The sequence below is a fragment of the Microtus oregoni genome, unplaced genomic scaffold, assembly GCF_018167655.1.
Source record: "Microtus oregoni isolate MIOR12 unplaced genomic scaffold, Mior012 000192F_ref0000130, whole genome shotgun sequence".
In the NCBI taxonomy this organism is placed as follows: domain Eukaryota; kingdom Metazoa; phylum Chordata; class Mammalia; order Rodentia; family Cricetidae; genus Microtus; species Microtus oregoni.
The window spans coordinates 384,167-407,500 of NW_024544851.1; the positions used below are offsets into that span (position 1 = coordinate 384,167).

Consider the following 23,334-nt stretch of genomic DNA (forward strand, 5'->3'; position numbering starts at 1 on the left):
CAATATGAGTTGACTCAACAGATAAATAAATAGATAAATAGATGCTTCCTGGGGAGCAAAGTATCAAGAACTGCTTCTCAGGTACAGAGAGGAAGAGGGAGGACTCCCTCTGTCAGGAAGATGTCTTTTAAGTCTTGTCTTAAACAGAATGGGTTCTCTTGAAACTAGTAAGCTCCTGTAAGAAGTCTGAAGTTCTCTGTTGCAGTGAGTTTTAGCACTTAGAGTTAATGAAGTATTGCACCGTATCCAGTCCTGCACCCTTCCTCATGTACTGACCTCTTCTCCTTCTTGAAGCACTGATGATACAGATTAATCCAGCCCTGGAAAAGGCAGAATTGAGAAAACCTTCTTATGGGTGGTAAGGAATTCTTCTTGATAACAGGAAAATAAATTTCCTCTCAGTGGGGTTGAGGAAGTGGCAGAGCCCCTGCTGTGGATTGAGCCAACAACAGAGGCCATGTGCTTTGTTGAGTAGTGTGCCTTTGCAGATTTGTTTTGGGAGAGGGGACACAAAGCTCTCCTCTTTTGCCAGGCAAATTTCAGAGGGTTTTGTGGATGTGTTTCTTCCCAATGACTGGTTTATTCTTGTCAAAGTGTGTCTGGAATAGATCTGACTTCTGAGACTCTAGGTGAGTCAGAGAGTGAATGTGTGGAGGTGGGTGACAAACCAGGGCTTTTCAAAGCTCAACTAGAACAGGAGAGTAGAAGTTTGACTGGCTTTGCCTCTCTCTGACTTTGTTTTGCAGTGCTTGGTACTAAACCTAGGCTTTGTAAATGATAGATAAGGGGCTGGAGAGATGGCTCAGCGGTTGAGAGCACTGACTGCTCTTCCAGACGTCATGAGTTCAATTCCCAGCAACCACATGGTGGCTCAAAACCATCTGTAATGAGATATGGTGCCCTCTTCTGGCCTGCAGGTATAGATGCAGACAGAACACTGTATACATAATAAATAAATAAATCTTTAAAAAATGGTAGATAAGTGCTCTCCCAATAAACTATATTCCCAGGCCTCCACGGGAACTGTATAAACATATTTTCAGTCTGGAGTTTTCGGGCCTGCAAGTGCAGTGGGCTGAGAATGGTGCACTTAGACGCACACATTTCAGTGTTTAGTCTGCCCTTGTGCGACTGTAGTTTTAGCATATGGATCTGTATCTGCTCAGCACATTTATCCCTATTAATGATAAGGTATAGTTTTAAATTCTGCTTATACATTTTTATAGTTAAATAATATATGGTTGGCCGGGCGATGGTGGCGCACGCCTTTAATCCCAGCACTCGGGAGGCAGAGGCAGGCGGATCTCTGTGAGTTCGAGACCAGCCTGGTCTACAGAGCTAGTTCCAGGACAGGCTCCAAAGCCACAGAGAAACCCTGTCTCGAAAAAAAAAACCAAAAAAAAAAAAATAATATATGGTTGTATTTATCATGTGTTCCAATATGGCAGCATGTGTCCCGCATGGTGATTAAGTGTGAGTGGTTGTCATATCTCTCGCCTCATACATTTGCCATTTCTCTGTTGTCATAGCACCATCAATCCTCTCTGTTATTTTGAAATAACCAGTCAGCTGTTGTCATTCTTAATGATCTTATTGTTCTATGTTATATGGGCTCTCCATATGTACATTCAGGTCCTGGAGGTCTGATTCTTTCTTCTACTTCCATGTGCACCAACAATTCATGTGATGCACAGATATACATGCATGATGCACAGATATACATGCAGGCACAACACCCATGCACATAAAAATAAAGTCTTAAAGTAATAGAAACAATTACAATTATTGTTGGAAATGCTATCCATTTTTAGATACAATATTTCTAATAATGAAATTACTATTCCATTCTTCCAAAATAAGAATAGCAATACATAAATATTATGATTGTTTTCATGATTCTGATACTAATACTTCAAGAAACATAATTTATATATTTTATAGTATTTATTTTGAGTGAATGCTTCAACATAATTACTAACTGCAAAATGTAGGCACCTTTCATAAGGGATTAAGTTGTACCCAAGTTAGTTCACATTAATTTTAAGTATACCACAAGAACGTAAATGATCATTTTCCTGAACCAAGTTTATTTTCCTAGAATATAATAAATAGTTGTAATCTTTAGCTAACTTCACTGCCCAGGATCAACTATATGATAGACAATCCAGACCATTTAGACACTTTTCTTTTTTGCTTTGTTCTTTTATCCTTCTTTTTTTTCTCCATTGGTTTTTTGAGACACGGTTTCTATGTAGCTTTGGAGCCTGTCCTGGAACTAGCTCTTGTAGACCAGGCTGGTCTTAAACTCAGAGATCTGCCTGCCTCTGCCTCCTGAGTGCTGGGATTAAAGGTGTGTGTCACTACCACTCCACTCAAAAAGGTGATTTTTCAATTTGCACCATGGCTGAATAATTACAATATGACTTTTAAATATTCTCTCTCAGAGTTACTTTAAAACAAACTTACCAATCAATAAAATGTTATTATTACCTGTTAAGTAAACATGCTATTTCAAAGATTCTGAAGTGAGAAGTAAAATCATGAGAATTAAATGGGAAAAGTAGTGGTGACAAAGCAATTTTATTAAGTAAATAAGGATGTTGATTTATTAGTGTAATGAAAGTCTCAGTTATAAAAATGAATATTTCTGATGATTACACCATCCTGTTCAACAAAGCAGAGGCAGACAAGATCTTCCGAGAGTTGGAGCAAGAAATGGAGTATTTTACTGGTGCACTGGCCAAGGTCCAAGTATTTGGAAAGTGGAACAGCATTCCCAGGAAGCAGGCAACCTACACAGGGATGATAAAAGAGAACTGGCTCCTGGGAGTCCCATCGCATCTGTCTCCTTTGGGGCCTGCAGAGACTTCCTCTTCCAGCACAATGACTCTCGAGGGAAGAGACCCCAGCAGACAGTGAAGGTAGTCAAGCTGCAGCTGGCCCATGGAAGCCTACTGATGATGAACCACCCCACTAATACCCACTGGTACCACAGTCTCCCCGTCCGCAAGAAGGTCCTGGCTCCTCAGGTCAACTTTACTATTCGGAAAATTTTACCTACTAAGATATAAAACATTTTCTATTAAAAAATAAACATTTCTGTTATAAAATATGAATGTTTTATTTACTTTTCTATTGCCATAACAAAACATCATGACCAAGGCAACATAAATAAGAAACGTTTATAATCTAGGGCTGACGGTTCCAGAGGGTTAGAGTCTATGACTAGTGTAGAAAGGAGAATGACATCATGAAGACAGGCATGACGTTAAAGTAGTAACTAAGATCTTACATCTTCAGACACAAGATTAAAGCAGAGACAGAGTGTGAGCTAACTAGAAATGGTATGGGAGTTTAAAATTTCAAAGCCTACCCCCTAGTGACACACTTCCTCTTAACATGACCACACCTTCTCATTCTTCCCAAACAGGTTCACCATCTGAAGACCAATCATTGAAATATCTGAGCCAATGGGAACCTGTTCTCATTGAAATAATACAACGAATATCATTACTGTATTTAATTGCAGGTCTTGCTTAATAGAAAAAGTGAGAAGCAAGAAAATGATTATCGGGGCTGGAGAGATGACTCAGAGGTTAAGAGAACTGACTGCTCTTCCAGAGGTCCTGAGTTCAATTCCCAGCAACCACATGGTGGCTCACAACCATCTGTACTGAGATCTGGCGCCCTCCTCTGGTGTGTGTGCATACATCGAGGCAGAATGCTGTATACATAATAAATAAATAAATCTAAAAAAAAAAAAGAAAATGATTGTTGGGGGCTGGAGAGATTAGCTGGCTCAGCAGATAAGAGCACCGACTGACCTTACAGAGGTCCTGAGGTCCAAAGGTCCTGAGTTGAGTTCAATTCCCGGCAACCACATGGTGGCTCACAACCATCTGTAATGAGGTCTGGTGCCCTCTTCTGGCCTGCAGACTTACAGACAGACTATTGTATACATAATAAATAAATAAATATTAAAAAATACATAAATAAAAAAAATTTAAAGAAAATGAAGACTTACTTAATAGGCAGGGAGAGGCAATAAGTCCCCTCCTGGGACTGGCCTCAGGTCACCAGGTCAATAAGAGACCACATGTGATCCTCGCAAAAGTGGTGGCATGTTGGAGGCTTGCCACAGCACCTCTCTTCCCCTCGAACATTTAGTTCCTAGGTCTCTCGAACCTCAATGAACAGCACCTCACACAGTGAGGGGTCAACACTTCGGCTGCCAAGCTTCTATGACACCGTGCTACTACCATTTCTCCACGCTCAAGTGGGCACATATTCAGAACACTCGGTCTGTCCCTCAGTTGGTTCTTACCACCATCCAGTTCTCCAAGATGCCACAATGAAGCGCCTATCTGCTCTTCTTCCTGGCACACACATCTTTGTTAGTACAACAAAAACAGATGATAACAATCTATTTTTTCTCCTAGCAACCTGCCTTCTCATTTCCCTCAAGGAACAAATGCCTGAGGTCTCCAAAATGGCAGTTAACTGTATATCTCTCCAGCCACGTGTCCCATTGTCCACCAACTCCCAGCCCTCCCCTCTCGCACATCACCCATGCCTACAGGAAGCATGCTTGGGTGAAAGCTTCCCCTCAGTCCCTGGAATCCATATACTGAAAGAGTCTGGGATGTTTGATGGAAGTTTCATTCCAAACCCCCTCCCCTGCGAGTTTCCTCAGTCCAGACTCCACCTCTGAGGAAGCCCATCATATGATGACTCCCTCCCCAGAGATGCTCAAGACCACTCCCATGGGGTATTTAAATTGTACCCCAGAAAATAAGCACATGGTTTTCTCTTCTTTGTGCACTTAGGAAAATAATAAAGAGATGAGTACTTGTTGCTTTTTTTTTAGATTGTTTATTTTTCTTGAAGAGGCAAGATGCTATTTTGTCATTGAAAGAAGGGGTGCATTCTCTGACCTGCTGTGGACTTTATTGTCCAGGAACAGTATATTTAAGGCAAAAATTTAAAAATGCATGTTTTCTGAAAAGCTATTTTCATGAGATGATGTTGAATAAAATAAGTTTGAAAAATGCTCCATATGTTGTCCATTTCTTTTTTTAGATTTATTTATTTATTATGTATGCAGTGTTCTGCCTGCATATATACCTGCTTGCCAGAAGAGAGCACCAAATCTCATTATAGATGGTTGTAAGCCACCATGTGGTTGCTGGGAATTGAACTCAGGACCTTTGGAAGAGTAGGCAATGCTCTTAACTACTGAGCCATCTCTCCAGTCCTGTTGTCTATTTCTTGAGCATTGATAGTGTTTGTTATTCTTCCCTCATTGTGTGTATACATGCAATGTGCATGTGCCATGTGTTAATGACATCAGCCAACATTTCTTAATGCTCTAAGGGACATTGTACATAATCCTGGCCTGAGAAATGCAGGAAAAGTATGAGGGACAGCATTTTCTAGTGGAAGACTATACAGTCTATATTTAAGAAATTTACAAGTTAATATTGTCCATTTTGATAATATCTGAGATAACAAAAATTATCATTAAAAATCTATTTTTTATCTTAGTAGAAACATTAAAAGTAAATAATGGAAAAAGTGTGTACTTTGCTTGTTCCTTTAAACTATAAATCATACTTTGTATAAAGCAACATATATATATATATATATATATATATATATATATATATTTGACTCATGGATAGATTAATTGGGATATATACAAAGAACTCAAGAAATTGGTTACCAAAAGAACAAATAATCCAATAAAAAGTGGGTGCAGACCTAAACAGAGAACTCTCAACAGATGAATCTAAAATGGCTGAAAGACACTTAAGGAAATGTTCAACATCCTTAGTCATCAGAGAAATGCAAATCAAACCAGTCTGAGAATTGCCAAAATTAAAAACATGGATGACACCTCATGCCTGAGGAGATGTGTGATAATGGGTAAAGTTCTCCATTGCCAGAGTGCAAGCTGGTACAGCTGCTTTGGATATCAGTATGGCAATTTTTATTTGTTTGCTTTTGTTTTTTTGAGACAGGGTTTCTCTGTAGCTTTGGAGCCTGTCCTGGAACTAGCTCTTGTAGACCATGCTGGCCCTGAAATCACAGAGATACATGTGCCTCTGCTCCCCAGGGTTGGGATTAAAGGTGTGTACCACCACCCATCATTATGGCAATTTCTTAGAAAATTAGGAAACAGGCTGGAGAGATGGCTCAGAGTTTAAGAGCACTGACTGCTCTTCCAAAGGTCCTGAATTATAGTCCAGCACCTACATGGTGGCTCACAAGCACCATTAATGAGATCTGGCGCCCTCTTCTGGCCTGCAGGGACATATACAAGATACAGGCAGAACAGTGAATACATAATAAATAAATCCTTCTTAAAAATTAGGAAAACAACCTACCTCAAGACCCAACAATACCATTTTTTTTAAAATATTTATTTATATATTATGTATATAATATTCTGTCTTATGTGTATGCCTGCAGGCCAGAAAAGGGCATCAGATCTCATTTCAGATGGTTGTGAGCCACCATGTGGTTGCTGGGAATTGAACTCAGGACCTTTGGAAGAGCAGGCAATGCTCTTAACCTCTGAGCCATCTCTCCAGCCCCCAACAATACCATTTTTGAGTATATACCCAAAATGATACTCAATCCTTCCTGGTCCCACCCAAAGGATATTCCTACCCAAAAGATGCTCAAGGCCAGCCTGATCTACAGAGTAAGTTCCAGGACTGCCAGGACTGTTTCTCAGAGAAACAAGGAAAAGCACGTAAAAAACAAAGAAAAATAAGGAAAAATACCCATAGATACAATAGCACACTTTTATAAGTACATAAAATGTACAACATCAGAGACCATAATACATATGCAAAACATTTGAGAGAAAGAGAAAAAAGAAAAAAATGCCCAGACAAATCATTATGAGACAAGCAACCTGCAAAATGCCCCTGAGCTCTTTTTGTCTTGGCCATCTACTGCTGGGCATGGGGTGTCTCCTTAACAGTGGTTGTTATATACAGTGATACTCTGCAGAAACAACTAGTTTTTACTTTGTGAGTAGTATGGTGGTTTGAGAGAAATATCCCCTGTCTTAGTTAGGGTTTCTATATGAAGAGACACCATGACCATGCCAACTTTTTAAAGGAAAACATTTATTTATTTGAACATTTTCAAATGTTTAGTCCATTATCATGGCAGGAGCATGTTGGCATACAGACACACATGGTGCTGGCTACATTTTGTTTAGAAGGCAGCAGGAAGTGAATGGACACAAGGCTGAGTCTTGGCCATACCTCCTCCAACAAGGCCAATCTAATGCCTTAATCATGGTTTCTGTCGCTGTGAAGAGACAACACGAGGCTTGTCCTGGATATTAATGGTCACCCTACTGGAGAACAGTGGTTATCTCTCTCCCAGCAGGTATAAGTGACAATTCAGTTTTTAACCTTTATAGTAGTGTCAGATCCCAAGAGAAGGCACAAGGCCCAGAGCCACACTCATTGACCCACTCTGAAATCCCATGAGCTCTGCTCATGCTTATTTATAGAACTTAGTTATCTTGGTGTCCACCATTCCCTCAGTATCATAAACTATTTTCCAACTCCTCTTTCATGGGGTTCCCTCACCTCTAAGTTCTTGGATTTCATGGAGATATCCTCTCACTCTCTGTGCAATTCCTGGCTGTGGGTCTTTGTTTGTTCCTATCTGCTGCAGGATGAAGCCTCTCTGATGATGGCTGACCAAGGAATTCATAGATGAGTATACAATATCATTAGATTCACTTTATCAATATGTTTCTTTTTGTTTTCTTTTAGACCAGCATTAATTCATTTTCCAATAAGTTCATAGACTGTTGGTTGATGGAGGGTAAGTATATGATCAATCGTGTTGTGGCTCCCTCTTCTGGCCAAAGGTTGTTATGTGCTTGTCCTGTGAAAATGATGTTCATACCAGGTACTGTGTAACATACCACCTGTGGTAGGAAAAATTTGGTGCACCTGAGCAGTGTCTTCTCCCACATTTGCCTTGGCACACAAGAAAGCAAGTTTCCTCTCCCAAAAAGAAACCCAACCTTAACCCTAAAATAAAGGCACATTTGTTCTCCATTGAGGCTCATGCTCACCCCTCTACCTGGCAAAAATCAAAAGGTCTTTCAGATCTTTGAAAATTCTAGGGAAACCAGGTGGCTGAATATCATTAGACAGCTCAGGCCAGGGACTTCTGTCTAGTCTGATGTGACACTGTCCTCCAAATACCCAACTAAAAGTTGTGTTAGAATTGTAGTCATTATCCTGAATCCCACAATCAATGGTATATGTTATACTAAATAAATAGGATCATGATTGTTTGTGATTGTAGGACACCAAAGAGAAACCGGCTGCCGTGGTGGTGCCCACTATTAGTTGGAGAACTCGAGGAGGAGGATAGAGGCAGGCAGGTATCAGGGAGTAGGACATCCTGGTCCACATAAATAGCTCTAGGCTAAATACATATGAAAGAAATCTGTTCCAAAATACATTTTTCAGTTATTGACACCCAAGATGAACACGTCATTGCATATATTATACTGTGTGTCCCTTCTGCCTGCAGAGTGAGAAATCAAACTTTATCATGCTAAGAGAATGGTTATGACAAACTCAGAAATCCGAGCAACCAGAAAGAAAAAAACAAAAGGGGCTGTAGAGATGGCTCAGAGGTTAAGAGGACTGGCTGCTCTTGCAGAGGTCCTGAGTTCAATTCCCAGCAACCTCATGGTGGTTCACAGCCATCTGTAAATGAGATCTGGTGCCCCCTTCTGGCCAGCAAGCATACAGACAGAACACTGTATACATAAGAAATAAATAAATCTTTTAAAAAAAGAACAAAAGGGACTGAAAATTAAGATAAAAATATAGGTAGGTCAGGCACACGCCTTAAATCCCAATACTCGGGACAAGCAGGTGGTTCTCTGTGAGTTCAAGGAAGCTTGGTCTACAAAGTGAGTTTCTGAACAGCCAGGACTGTTACACAGACCAATCCTGTCTCAAAAAAAATGTAACTAGGGCTGCAGGAGGGCTGAGGGCTCAAGGACATTTGACCGCTCCTCCTAAGGAGGAGTCTCAATTCCTAGCACCCAAAAGGCAGTTCACAGTTGTTTATAATTCCATTTCCAGGGGACCGGACACCCCTGGGAAAACACCATAGCACAGTTTTTTAAAAAAAAAAAAATACGATTTTTTTGGAAGCCAAAGTAGCTAATCTCATACTATTACTAAGCAAAAACAGAACCAAAACCAAAACAAACACCCAGTTAGGGCTGGAGATATGGCTCCACAATTAAGAGAATTTACTGTTTTTCAATAGGACCCGGGTTTATCTCCCAGTACTCACATGGCAGCTCACAATTGTCTCCAGTCCAGTCCAGGGAATCCAACATCCAACACTGTCTTATAGATATACATGCAGGCTAAACACCAATGTGCATGAAACTATAAAGTTCTTTAAAAAGAAAATATCAGGATAGAAAGTCTCCATTTACTTTGTTTAGATCTATAACTAAGTTATAGAGTATAAGTTAGATATCATTAAAAGTAGATTTGAAAACTTAACATTTAAATTCAAATTAAGTGTAAATGAAGGTACACTTTACTCTTATGTAAAACTCAAAAAAGGACACTGGGTGACGGTGGCAGACACCTTTAATCCCAGCACACAGAAGGCAGAAGCAGGCAGATTTCTGTTTCTGAGACCATCTTGGCCTACATGGAACTAGTTACAGAACAAGCTCCAAAGACAGGTACAAAACACAAAACAAGACAAAAAAAAAAAGAGATTAAAAACACCCTAGCTGTTTATTGAGACTTGCGGGTCTCTGAATATCTATGCAGAAGGAGTTCTTTTACGGTTATGGTGAGCACCTTTGCCTACCATTTCCCATCAAGCAATTCTTTCCATGTAAATTAGGCTATTGCCGATAATTCTGATTGGCTGCATGCTCTGACAATTTTGTGGCCCTAGTTGAGTAAATAGAAATTCTGGGTTTTCTGCCCATAATGCTTCTAATAACTTGGTTGAAGATTGGATATGTACCTTATGTGCTTTCTCCCTCCACCATCACTTTATTATTTTATGTCTATAAAAGTTTTGCCTTTTTTTTTCAGTAGGTGAACCACATGCTTGCCCAAGCTGGGCTTGAACTCACTTGCTCCTCCCAAGTGCAGGGATAAAAGGCGTGAGCAACCACCACTGGCTTTGCTTGTTTGTTTGTTTTTTAAAGTTTCTGTTTATATATCACCAAGCCCAGCCCAGAAGCATTTTTATCCCTTGAGACAGTGTTTCTCTGGGGAACAGCTGTATTGAAAGTAGCTCTGTAAACCATGCTGGCCTCAAATTCCACCAGCTTCTGCTTCCCAAGTGCTAGGAAACACAGGGGATCCAGAACGCTTTATCCCCAGCATTGTAGGACTCATTAAGTACACCAGGGCGAATTTCAAATCACAGATCTCCCTTCCTTGGCCTCCTCAGTGTCTGGATTAAGGCATAGCTACCACGCCCATCCCAGGAAATATTTTTAAAGGAATGTGAGTAAAGTCCTGAAAACCCCTCCCACCTGTGTGACTAAGCAATCACAGTGAGATTTGTTTTGCCTTAAAATCTTATCAACAGATGTTATCAAAGTACTTACCGTTTGAACGGTAAGTTCACCAACACCTGATTCTACGCAGCACTTCACCTTCAACTGAAGGCTCCTGGAAGGAGTGTGTGTTCTCTCAGGGAGCATATGCCAATCACCAAAGACGACTTCCAGGGCAATGATTCAGGTAAGACATGCGTATACTGATTGCTGTAATAGCTCATCATAAAATTTCTGAGGCAGGTGAGGTGGCTGCCTGATGACCTAATTTGATCATTTATTTGTTTATTAGTATTTTTGCCTGCCTGTGTGCAAAATTCTCAGAGTGTCTGGAAGTAGTTTCCTGTGCCAATGCTTGCAAGGGTAACTTCCCGATTTCTCTTCTTTCTGGTTCGGTGTCTTTCAAGTTTATTAGATTTTATATGGTTTTTAAACTGGAATTCATTTTATTTGGGTTCTTGTGCTCCAGTGTTTTTATCATCTCTCTGTCTGGCTATGTAGCTATCTATCCATTCGTTTATTTTTTTGTTTTCTGAGACAGGATTTCTCTCTAGCTTTGGAGTCTGTCCTGGATTCAGACCTGGTCACAGCTGTACCTGGAAACAAAACAAAACAAAAACAATTGGTGGTGTTCTCATCTTTGCATGACCCCCCTCCCCAAAGGGGGCTGTACCAGCTTGCATTCCCACCAGCAATGCAGCAGTGTTCCCTTTTCCCCACATCCTCTCCAGCATAAGTTGTCATCAGTGTTTTTGATCTTGGCCATCCTTACAGGTATAAAGTGGAATCTCAGAGCTGTTTTGATTTACCTATCTCTGATGACTAAGGATGTTGAACATTTCCTTAAGTGTCTTTCAGCCATTTTAGATTTCTCGGTTGAGAGTTCTCTGTTTAGGTCTGTACCTCCATTTTGTGAATTGGATTATTTGTTCTTGAAATGACCAATGTCTTGAGTTCTTTGTATATTTTGGAGATCAGACCTCTGTCTGATGTGGGGTTAGTGACGATATTCTGTACTGGAGTTAGATTTAGGAAGCGGTCTCCTGTGCCGATGCGTTCAAATGCATTTTTTTAAATAAATATTTATTTATTATGTATACAATATTCTTTCTCTGTGTATGTCTGAAGGCCAGAAGAGAGCACCAGACCCCATTACAGATGGTTGTGAGCCACCATGTGGTTGCTGGGAATTGAACTCAGGACCTTTGGAAGAGCAGGCAATGCTCTTAACCGCTGAGCCATCTCTCCAGCCCCCATTCAAGAGCTTTTGATATTTTTATTTTTATATTTTTTTATTGTGGATGAGGTCAATTATTTGAACTCTCAAATATTTTTATTGTTATTATCTGTTTGTTTATTTGTGGTTTTGCAACACGGGGTTTCCTTGTGTATCCTTGTGTGCCCTGGAACTCACTTTGTAAACAAGACTGGCCTCAGACTAACAGAGATCCGCCTGCCTCTGCCTTCTAGTGCTGGCATTAAAGGCGTACACTAAACACATTTTTTTTTTTTGAAAACAGGGTTTCTCTGTGTCACTTTGCCTAACCTGAATCTCAATGTGCAGAACAAAGTAGCCTTAAACTCACAGTGATCTGCCTGCTTTGGTCTCCCTGATCTTGGAGGTGTTTTATCATCTTGCTTACTTGATTTTTTGCTTTCTTGCTCTCTTGCTTTTTTTTTCCTTCTTTTATTAGTTAATTCTTGAGGCATGGTCTCTCTGTGTAACAGCCCTAGCTGTCATCTATCTATCTATCTATCTATCTATCTATCTATCTATCTATCTATATTTATGTATATTTGGTTTTGTGTTTTGCTTTATGAGACAGGGTTTCTCTGCTGCTTTGGAGACTGTTCTTAAAACTAGCTCCTTTCTTGTAGACCAGGCTGTCCTAAAACTCCCAGAGATCCTATTTCTGCTAAATATGGAGCCAGTGCTCTTGAATGCCTTTGTCTGGTGAGGTCAAAAGCCACCCCCCACCCCCACCCCCACAACACACACACAAACCAAACACAGGCACAGGCACATCCAGAGACACATGAATAAACTTTTAAATTAAGAGCCCGGAGAGCTAGTTTCGTGGCTCGTCCAGAGAAATTGGGTTCAATTCCCAGCACCTGCATGGCAGCTCATAGTGATTGTAAATTCAGTAGTTTCTGGGTGATCTGACATCTTCAGACCATTGCACATAAAATAAAGTTAAATAAATCATAAAAAATTCCTTAAGAAATTTAACTAAGTCCTACACAATTGGAAACACTCTCAAATAAAAGTAAAATAAACGGAAAAGAATGCAGTGCTAAGTGCAGTTATGAAAATGTTTTGAAATGTGATACCTTCCCTGTCTCCCCCACATACACAAGCCACACTGAGAGATTTAAATAAAATCTGGGTAATCATTTATGTATCTGGCTTATGTCAGAGGGGCAGGGGAAGCTGAAGCCTTGTCCTTTGGGCTCCAGGTTCTCAGTACTGCATCAAAAACTCGAATGTATAGTGAGCCCATGTCTGTCCTGCCGGCAGCACTCAGGAACTGGGAATACAAGGATCAGGAGATCATCTTCAAAACCCAGCAAGTGCAAACCATCCTGGTGGGAAAGAGACCCTCTAAAAGAAATCAATAAAATGACATTTTTATTTTTTTCTGTCTGAAGTGAAAATGCTCCAAATAATTCACTGCATCAGTATTCCTGGAAATGATATCAAAGTCAGATTTTTTTTTAACATTTTATTTTATTTTTATTTTATTTATTTATTTATTTATTTATTTATTTATTTATTTATTTTGGTTTTTTGAGACAGGGTTTCTCTGCGGTTTTGGAGACTGTCCTGGAACTAGCTCTTGTAGACCAGGCTGGTCTCGAACTCACAGAGATCTGCCTGCCTCTGCCTCCCAAGTGCTGGGATTAAAGGCGTGCGCCACCACCGCCTGGCATAAATCAGAATTTTTCATATTATTCCATGGCTGTTGTAATTTTCTCTGTGGCAGACAGAGGCAGGCAGATCTCTGTGAGTTTGAGGCCAGCCTGGTCGTCTACAGTTCCAGGACAGGTGCCAAAGCTACAGAGAATCCTTGTCTCAGAAAAAAAAAAAAAAAAAAAAAAATTTTTTTTTCTCTGTGTCTCCTGTATCGTGTGTCTTTCTCTAAGCAGACCCAGGAATCCTAAGCGCCTGTAGGTGATCTAGGAAATCTCCTGTAGCAAGGGCCCTGGCCTCCACTCCTGTCCCCTGAGGGCACCTGGTAAAAGTGAGAGGGCAGATTTAAGAGACTAGTAAAGTTCAAGGTCACCAGCCCTTCCCAACAGCTAGAACTCCTTGCTAAACCTTTAAAGGGTGAGGCTACAACTTAATTCGTCTGCTTAGATATGGATATTTTTGTTGTGGTTCTTGTTTTACAGGGCAGGAACAGATATCCAAGTGGGAATTTTTCCACGGCTGTTTTAATTTTCTCAGACTCGGTATTTAGTATGAAAAGTGGGGTGTGGGGTTGTACAAACACAACTACCAAAAAAGAACCCCAAGAAAGCAGGCCTCCCTCCCTCCCTCCCTCTCTCAGTTCCTCCCTCTCACCAAGCCATAATTGTGGCAGCCCCTTGGCCCACATAGTCCTTTCACTGATCAGTCAGACACACTCTTTTTTTTTTATTTTTGAATTGTGGGTGAAGTCAATTAATTGAGCTCTTAGATTATTATTATTATTATTAGTTTATTTGTGGTTTTTTCTACATAGAGGTTCCCTGTGTTTGCCCTGGAACTCACTTTGTAGACAAGGCTGGCCTCAGACTCACAGAGATCTAGCTGCCCCTGCCTCTACCTCTGCTTCCTAGTGCCGGAATTAAAGGCCTGCACTAAACACACTTTTTTCCCCCAAGACAGGGTTTCTCTGTGTCTGTCCTTTTGCCTGTCCTGAAACTCACACTGCAGAACAAGGTGGCCTCAAACTCACAGCGATCTGCCTGCCTCTGCCTCTCCTGATTTCTGAGGGCTGAGAATAAAGAAATGTGCTGCCACCATTACCCAGCTAGGCAGCTGCCCAAAATATACTGCTGCTGCTGCAATTAAAAAAAAATTAAAATAAAATAACCTGAGATAAACAAAGAAAAAAAAAGGAAAACACCTGTTTTTTCTTCCTTCCTTCCTTCCTTCCTTCCATCCTTTTCCCTTGTTTTTTTTCTTCCTTTGTTTTTTTTTTTCTGTTTTCTTCTTTTATTATTATTATTTTTTTGGTGCAGGGTTTCTCTGTATAATACCTTTAACTCATTATATAAACCAGGCTGTCATCTTGGTAACATTATGGTTTTGTATTATGGTTTTGTTTTTTCTTATTTCTTGTCTGTAAATCGACAAATCAACATTTCTTCTCTCTCTCTCTCATTTAATTTATGTTTTATTATTATTATTATTTTTTTTTTTTTGGTTTGTGTTCTTGTTTTGATTTCCAAGGCAGGATTTCTCTGTTGCTTTGGAGCCTGTCTTTGGAACTAGCTCTTGTCAACAAAGAGCTGGCCTCAAACTCCCAGAGATCCACCTGCCTCTCTGCCAGATATGGAACCAGTCATCTTGGTTAGTTCAAAAGCCACCCCATGGGCTGGAGAGATGGCTCAGAGGTTAAGAGCATTGCCTGCTCTTCCAGAGGTCCTGAGTTCAATTCCCAGCAACGACATGGTGGCTCACAACCATCTGTAATGAGGTCTGGTGCCCTCTTCATGTCCAGCAGGCATACAAACAGACAGAACACTGTATACATAATAAATAAATAAATTAAAAAAATAAAATCATAAGTAAAAATTAAAAAAAAGCCACCCCATAAACACACACACACACACACACACACACACACACCCAGAGAAACATATATTTATTTTTAAAAAAAAAATTAAGGGCCTGAAGAGATGGCTCAGTGGCTCTGAGGAAGAGGTTTCCATTTCCAGCACCCGTATGGCAGCTCATACGTGATTGTAAATCCAGTTCCTGGATGATCTGATACCCTGACACCATTGCACATCTAAAGTTAAATAAATCATAAAAAATTCTTTAAGAAATTGAAATTAAACTAAGTCCTACACAACTGGAAACACTCTTAAATAAAAGCAAAATTAAATGTAAAAGTGCTAAAACAGTGCTAAGTGCAGTTATGAAAATGTTTGGAAATGTGATACCTTCCCTGTCTCCCACACATACAAAAGGCACACTGAGAGATTTAAATAAAACTTGAAAATGGGTGGGCAGTGGTGGCACATGCCTTTATTCCCAGCGCACAGGAGGCAGATGCAGGTGAATCTCTGGGAGTTCAAGGCCAGCCTGGTCTACAAGAGCTAGTTCCAGAAAAGCTAGGTAGGACTGTTATGCAGGGAAACCCTGTCTCGAAAAACAAAACAAAACAAAACAAAAAAATTAAAATTGAACTAAAGAAAGACAGATAGAAAGAATGAAAATGAAGAAACAAAAAAAAAAAAAACAAAGGAAGGCAGTCCTGGAGGCTTGTCTAAAAAGGGCCTTCGCTACAATGTTTTGAATTGTGATCCCCCCCACACACACATACGTACGTAAATACACACACACACACACACACACACACACACACACACGGACAGACATGAGCACACTGAGAAAAACAAATAAAATCTGAAGTTAAACTCAATGTACAAGAGAGTCAGAGAACACACACACACACACACACACACACACACACACACACACTGAAATAAAACCATGCTACAGCACGGTCTCATACAGGACTGTCATGCATTTGTTGAAGAAATCTACTTTGAAACATATTTCATGATAGTTGCCTAGTTAAAACTCACTCCCCTCCTTAGGGTCTGATGTTGACTGGTCAGGGCAAGCTTATAAAATTCCTTTGTTCAGAGCTAATGCTTGATGCCCCTACTATATTTATTTATTTAGGTTTTTCGAGACAGGGTTTCTCTGTGGTTTTGGAGCCTGTCCTGGAACTAGCTCTTGTAGACCAGGCTGGTCTCGAACTCATAGAGATCCGCCTGCCTCTGCCTCCCGAGTGCTGGGATTAAAGGCTTGCGCCACCACCGCCCTGCGATGCCCCTACTATAAAAATTGGTTTCAGAAACCGGCCTTTTGCCACAGTGTCAGAAGCCCAAACTCTGCCTGTGGTCTCAGCTAGCTGATAAGCTTCTGTGACTCGCAGTGTGTTTTAATTTTTAAGTTTGTTTTTGGTTTATTATACTTGGTGGTGTTCTCATCTTTGCATGACCCCCCCCCCCCCGCCCCCGCCCCAACATTTAAGTGTCTTTCGATCCCTCTGTTGAGAGTTTTCTGTTTAGGTCTGTACTCCATTTTTTTTTAATTTATTTATTTTACATATATAGTGTTCTGGGCACCAGATCTCATTATAGATGGGTGTGAGCCATCATGTGGTTGCTGGGAATTGAACTCAGGACCTCTAGAACAGCAGTCAGTTCTCTTAACCTCTGAGCCATCTCTCCAGCCCTCCATTTTTTTTTTTAATTGGATTATTTGTTCTTTTGATGACCAATTTCTCGAGTCCTTTGTGTATTTTGGAGATCAGACCTCTGTCTGATGTGGGGTTAGTGAAGATCTTTTCCCATTCTGTAAGGCCGTCATTTTGTCTTGTTGGCCATGTTCTTTGCTTTACAGAAGCTTTTCAGTTTCTGGAGGTCTCTCTCACTTATTAATTGTTTCTCTCAGTGTCTGTGCTACTGGGGTTCTATTTAGGAAGCGGTCTCCTGTGCCGATGTGTTCAAGTGCATTTGATATTTTTATTTTTATATTCTTTTATTGTGGATGAAGTCAATTATTTGAACTCTCAAATATTTTTATTGTTATTATCTCTTTATTTGTTTGTTTATTTGTGGTTGTTCAACATAAGGTTTCGTTGTGTACCCTTGTATGCCCTGGGACTCACTTTGTAGACAAGACTGGCCTCAGACTCACAGAGAGCCATCTGCCTCTTCCTCCTGGTGCTGAGATTAAAGGCATGCACTAAACACCTCTTTTATATATTTATTTTCCTAATAATTTATTTTATCAGCATTGGTGTTTTGCCTGCATGTATGTCTATCTGAGGGTGTCAGATCTTGGAGTTATCGACAGCTGTTGACTGCCATGTGGGTGGTAGGAATTGAACCTGGGTCCTCTGGAAGAGCAGTCAGCACTCTTAACCGCAGAGCCATCTCTCCAGCCCCCACCTTTTTTTTTTTTTTTTTTTTTTTTGAAAACAGGGTTTCTCTGTGTCACTTTGCCTGTCCTGAATCTCAATCTGCAGAACAAGGGAGCCTTAAACTCACAGTGATCTGCCTGCCTTGGTCTCCCTGATCTTGGAGGTGTTTTTATCATCTCTCTGTCTGGCTATGTAGCTATCTATCCATTCGTTTATTTTTTTTTTTTTGTTTTCTGAGACAGGATTTCTCTCTAGCTTTGGAGTCTGTCCTGGATTCAGACCTGGTCACAGCTGTACCTGGAAACAAAACAAAACAAAAACAAAGCAAAGCAAAGCAAAGCAAAAGCCAGGCAGGACTGTAATGGTTGACCTTCCCTTTCCCCCTCCCCCATGGGCTCCTCAGAGGGGGTCAGGCCTCCTCCAGGGAATCCACAGAGCCTCTGCCCAAGGCTCTCCAGGGGACCCACTCTCTCTCTCCCTTTCCCCCAGCCCCAGGGCTGCCGGCCACATCTATCTCAGGCAGAGGTGGCGGGCACTCTGGCTATCCAGGCTGTGACAGACACAGATACACACAAGCAGGGAGGAAAGGTGCCCACTCTTTCACTAGGTGTAGGCATGCAGGAGGAACAATGAAAGGATGAGAACTGGAGAGATGGAATTTCTGGAATGTCCAGAAACCACATGGTGGGGATCTAGTGCCCTCTTCTGGTGACAGGGAGTACAGCACAGATTTGGGTTCTTGTGCTCCTGAGACCTACCCCAATTTAATACTGACATTATCCTATCATACCCTATATATCACATATAGGCTTGCTTGATATCACACACATACACTGCCTACGTTTCTGCCTGACCCCTGTGAGAGAGCCTGGTACCTTCAGAAGGCAGAAGATGGGGTGTGGGTCTGTCTGTCTGTCTGTCTGTCTGTCTGTCTGTCTATCTGTCCATCTATTCTTCCATAAAGTATTTATGTAATACTTTATTCCTTTGTTTGTTTTGTGACAGGGTTTCTCTCTAGTTCTCTCTAATTGAGTCAGTCCTGGAACTAGCTCTTGGAGACCAGACCGAGTGCTGGAATTAAAGGCGTGTACCACCATAACCCGGTTAGAAGTCTTTTTAAAAAGTAGGCAATTAGAGCTACAAATTTCCTCATAGGACTGATTTTACTGTGTGCCAGGGTTTGTGTAGGGTTTTGCTTTCATTTTCTTGAGTGAACCCCCCCCCCCCCCCGCCTCTCTTATTCTAGAGCTCTGTTTTGTCTTCCATGAGCTCTGAGGGGTACTTGGCTTGAGTGTGATATACACACACAGACTCACTATTAAGGAAAGTTCAAGATCAAGATCCTTTCCTAACTCTGTGACCTTGCAACAGAGAAGTTTCAAGGGGTGTGAAGGGTGTGCCTACTGACACTGGCATTCATTTTATCTGCTAGGCAGCAAATGCTATGGATTGTGTGTGTGTGTGTCTCTGTTAGTTTAGGTGTCTTTCCAGTCCACGTTGGTGTAATTACCGTGCGTGTGTATATTCAGTGCTCTGATCCTTTCAAATGGTTGTGAAGGAAGGCCTAGCCTAGGAATGACTTCAGTGACGTGTTGTTATTTTCCTTTCCTAACTCTGTGACCTTGGGACAGAGAAGTTTCAAACGGTGTGAAGGGTGTGCCTACAGCTCCACTGGCCTTCCTTGATGTGTACATCTGTTGCCTTTCCTGTAGTAAACATTCTTGTTGGAGTTGGGAAATTGCTGATTCGAACTCAGCCAATTTCATGGAATAGCCCTGGCTGTCCTGGAACTCATTTTTATAGACCAGGCTGTCCTTTTGGTGACGTTCTATTTTTTTTTTTCTTCCTCTTATTTTTCTATCTGCAGTCAACATTGGTGTAAGGACTGTGTACCTGTATATTCACTGCTCTGATCCTTCTTCCTTCCTTCCTTTCTTCCTTTCTTTCATATGTCTGCCCTCTCCCGAAAACCCAAAAATTTCTAGCCTCCCAACGCAATTAAAAATAACTAAAATTTTAGTAAACTGGCATTTAAAAAAGGAAGGAAGGCAGGCAGGCAGGCAGGCCTGGATGGTGGTTGTGAAGGGAGCCCTGGCCTAGTCATATCCTCTGCCATGACTGTAACCCCAGTACTCAGGAGCTCTAAAGGGTCTGAGAAGCTGCTTTCATGCTTCTGCTGCTGGGCATTTATTTATTTATCTATCTGGCTTATGTGGGAGGGGAAGGGAAAGCCAGAGCCTTGTCCTATGGGCTCCACGCTCTCAGTAGTGTCTCATAAACTCGAGTGTGAGGGCCCATGTCTGTCATGTCAGCAGCACTCAGAAACTGAAAACACGAGGATCAGGAGATCATCTTCAGCAACTCAGCAAGTGAGAACCATCGTGGTGGGGAAACAGACCCTCTCCAAGAAATGACTAAAGTGACCTGTTTATTTTTTCTGTCCTAAGTGACACATCACTATGACGATATTATTCCCGGAAATGAAATTCGAGTGGGATTTTTTTCAAAACTATTTTTATTTCATTATTATTATTATTATTATTTTTTTAAAAAAAAACTATTCCACGGCTGTTTTAATTTTCTCCGACTCGGTATTTAGTCTGAGAAGTGTGGGCTGAGGGTGTGGGGAGTGGGGTGAAGAAAAAGAACCGCAAGCAAGCAAGCAAGCAAGCAAGCAGTGGCCATGGTGAAAGGAGACTTAGATGGCAGGGAACTGCCGTTGCCGCCTCCCTCGGTCCCCCTCGGTCCCCCTCGGTCCCCCTCGGTCCCTCCTTCTCACCATGCCCTAATGGTTGCAGAAGCCCCTGGCCTGTCAGACACACTCTTTGTTTCCCGTGAGCAAGTGAGCGAACGATCGATTCGCCTGTTTTCCTAGCTGCCTGTGGTCTCGGTCGTACTTTCGTTTTCGTAGCCCCGAATGTCCAGCCCGGCCCACGTTCACCGTGTTCGGGGGTGGGGTGGGGGAACCGACAGGGGAGTTCCCTGTCCTGCTGTGGGCCCGTGCCACCTCCGGGCGTGAGCGTGGGAGGACGCTGTCACGCCAGAGAAGGTGAAGACGCCGCCGCCGCCGCCGCCGCCGCCGCCGCCGCGGCCGAGCGAGCGATCTATGGCGGTCGGTTGTCGGGCGCCCCCTAGCGGTGGCCTTTTTCTCCTGGTCCTCGGTCGGTGACGAGGACGGGGCGAAACGGCTTTTGTGAGGCGGAAAGAGTGACGAGAGTCCCGGCCTGGCAGGCGGGTGTGTCCCGGAGTCGGTGTCGTGCTTGGGAACGGTCTCTGTGTAGGAGGTTGTGCCGGAAGTCACCCATGGGTGCATGCGTGCATGCGTTGGGGATGGGACCGAGTGACGGGACCAGCTGGAGAGGGTGGTCGGAGACTCGAGCGGGTCGACCAGAAGGCTTCAGTCGTTCGCGTACCCCCGCTAGGTGTCGGGTCCTCCCGGGCCCAGGATCGGTGAAATACCCCGGCTTTAAAAGTTGCTTTTCCCTTGCCTTTTCTCTCTTCTAAGAGCCCTGGGACCCGGCGACCCGAGGCCGAGAGGAGGCGATGGTTGATCCCGGCTTCCCCGCTGGGGTCTCGGACATTTTTTTTTTTTCCTCTTGCGAGAACCATCGGTCCTCAGTGCCGGACTTCCTCATCTTGAGGCCGAGAGGAGGCGGTGGTCCCGGCTTTCTCGCCTCCCTGTTCCGGACTCTCGGAGCTTTTTATTCATTTTCTTCCTCTTGTCAGGAACCCTCGGTCCTCAGTGGCGGGCTTTGCCATCCTGAGACCGAGAGGAGGCCGTGGTGCCGGCTTCCTCGCCTCCCTGGTCCGGACTCGTTGGGGTCTCGGAGCTCTACCCCGCCCCTTTCTCCTGCCCTCGGTCTTGCGAGAGCCCAGCGGCGGGCCTCGTGTTGTCGAGGCCGAGAGGAGGGTGGTGGTCCCGGCTCCCCTGTTCACTGGTCCCCGGTTTCTTGGACTCGAGATTTTTTTTTTTTTTTCCAAGTTTTTTCTTCTTGCCCTTCTCCATTCCTAGCGGCTGGTCGCAGGGTCCTCGGGCGGGAGGAGGCTGGGCGCCCGGCTTTCTGACATGTCCACCTCGCTCTCTCGGTCCTTTCATGGTTATGAGGTCGACCAGTTGTTCCTTTGAGGGTCGGTTCTCTTGTTTATGGGGACATTTTTGGGACATTTCACCCAGCCTCACTTTCAGGAGTTCTGTGTGGTCTGTGAATGACTCCCCGTACCTGTTGTCATTCTTCTAATGGTTGCTATCTGTCCTTATTGTACCTGCAGATAGGTGCTGACACGCTGTCCTTTAATTGGGTGACATTAAAGGACGCTAGGTGGCGGTCTCTCTTCTGAGCCTCACTGGGTGTTACTTTTCCCGTCTAGCCCAGCCCGCGTCTCGCTGCCTTTTGGGGTTGGGCCCGTGTGTGCTTTTCCTGTGCGGCTTTTTGAGATGACCGGCTTCCTTGCCTTGCTTTTGCCCGTGGTGAAGCGTGTCAGGCATCCCCGCTTCGTGGCTTGTCACCCGTTCTGCTTGGATGGTGGGACCCGTCTCTCGATGCTTCTTTCTCCCTTACCGTCCCGGTGCTTTTTTTTTTTTTTTCTTTTTTTTTTTGGGAGGGCGGGGACCAGGTTGTGGAGCTCCCGAGTCTCCTCCGTGGTCCTCTGCTCCCGTGTGCCTCCCGAGCGCACTGTTTTTTCTCACCCCCTTCCCAGCTTGTGGAGCTCCCGAGTCTCCATGAGTCCTTTTGGGTTGAGGGTGGCCCGGCCCTTCTGCTGCCTTATGTGCCTCCCGAGTGCACACCTTTTCTTGGATTCCCTGGTTGACCCCCCGCCGCTGTTTTTTGGTGTGGAGGTGTGTGAAGGGTTTTCTTTTTTTTTTTGTTTTTTTTGGCGGCATGTGTTGGGTCTGTGGTGATCTCTCGCTCGATTCTTCCCGGTTCCGCTTTGTTGATCGATGTGGTGTGCTCGCCCTGTGTTCATTCGGGCCGGAGGCCTAAGCCGCGCCAGGCGAGGGACGGACATTCATGGCGAATGGCGGCCGCTCTTCTCGTTCTGCCAGCGGGCCCCTCGTCTCTCCTCCCCACCTTTACCGGTGGTGTGTGGAAGGCAGGGGTGCGGTTATCCGGCCTGAGCCCTGTGAAAGCCCCCCCGCACTCCTCGCTGTGGTTCGTGGGGGTTCCTGTGAGGCGCGCTGGGGGCTTTGTTCCCCGTCGCGCGTTTCGCTATGCCCACCGTGTGTGGGTCTGTTTGGCCCTCCTCCCTCCGAGCCGGGGGAGGGTCGGCTGGTGTGCCGTGTTACGTGCCCCTCCTGACCGGGTTCGTGTGCACGCGCCTTGCTTTGTGATCCTTGTGGTGCTCCTGGAGCGTTCCAGGCCGATCTTCAGAGGTGCCCGGTTCTGAGCGGCGGCGGCGTTTCCCGGTTCTCTGACGTGTATGCCTCCTGCGCGTGGTGTACGGCCTTTAGCGGTGTTCCTCTTCGAGGTGTGTGGTCCCGAGGATCAAGTAAGGGGGTCGAGGCGAGCGGTAAGATGGCTCTCTCACGGCTATCTCGTGAGATCGGGCGAGCGGCCCACCACGCGCTGCCTTCTCCCGTAG

At 43.4% G+C, this 23,334-nt stretch overlaps 1 pseudogene; it reads left to right on the plus strand.

Moving 5' to 3' along the window:
• Positions 1–2,637: 2,637 nt before the first annotated feature.
• On the plus strand, positions 2,638–3,071 carry LOC121445449 (annotated as a pseudogene).
• The last annotated feature ends 20,263 nt before the right edge of the window (positions 3,072–23,334 follow it).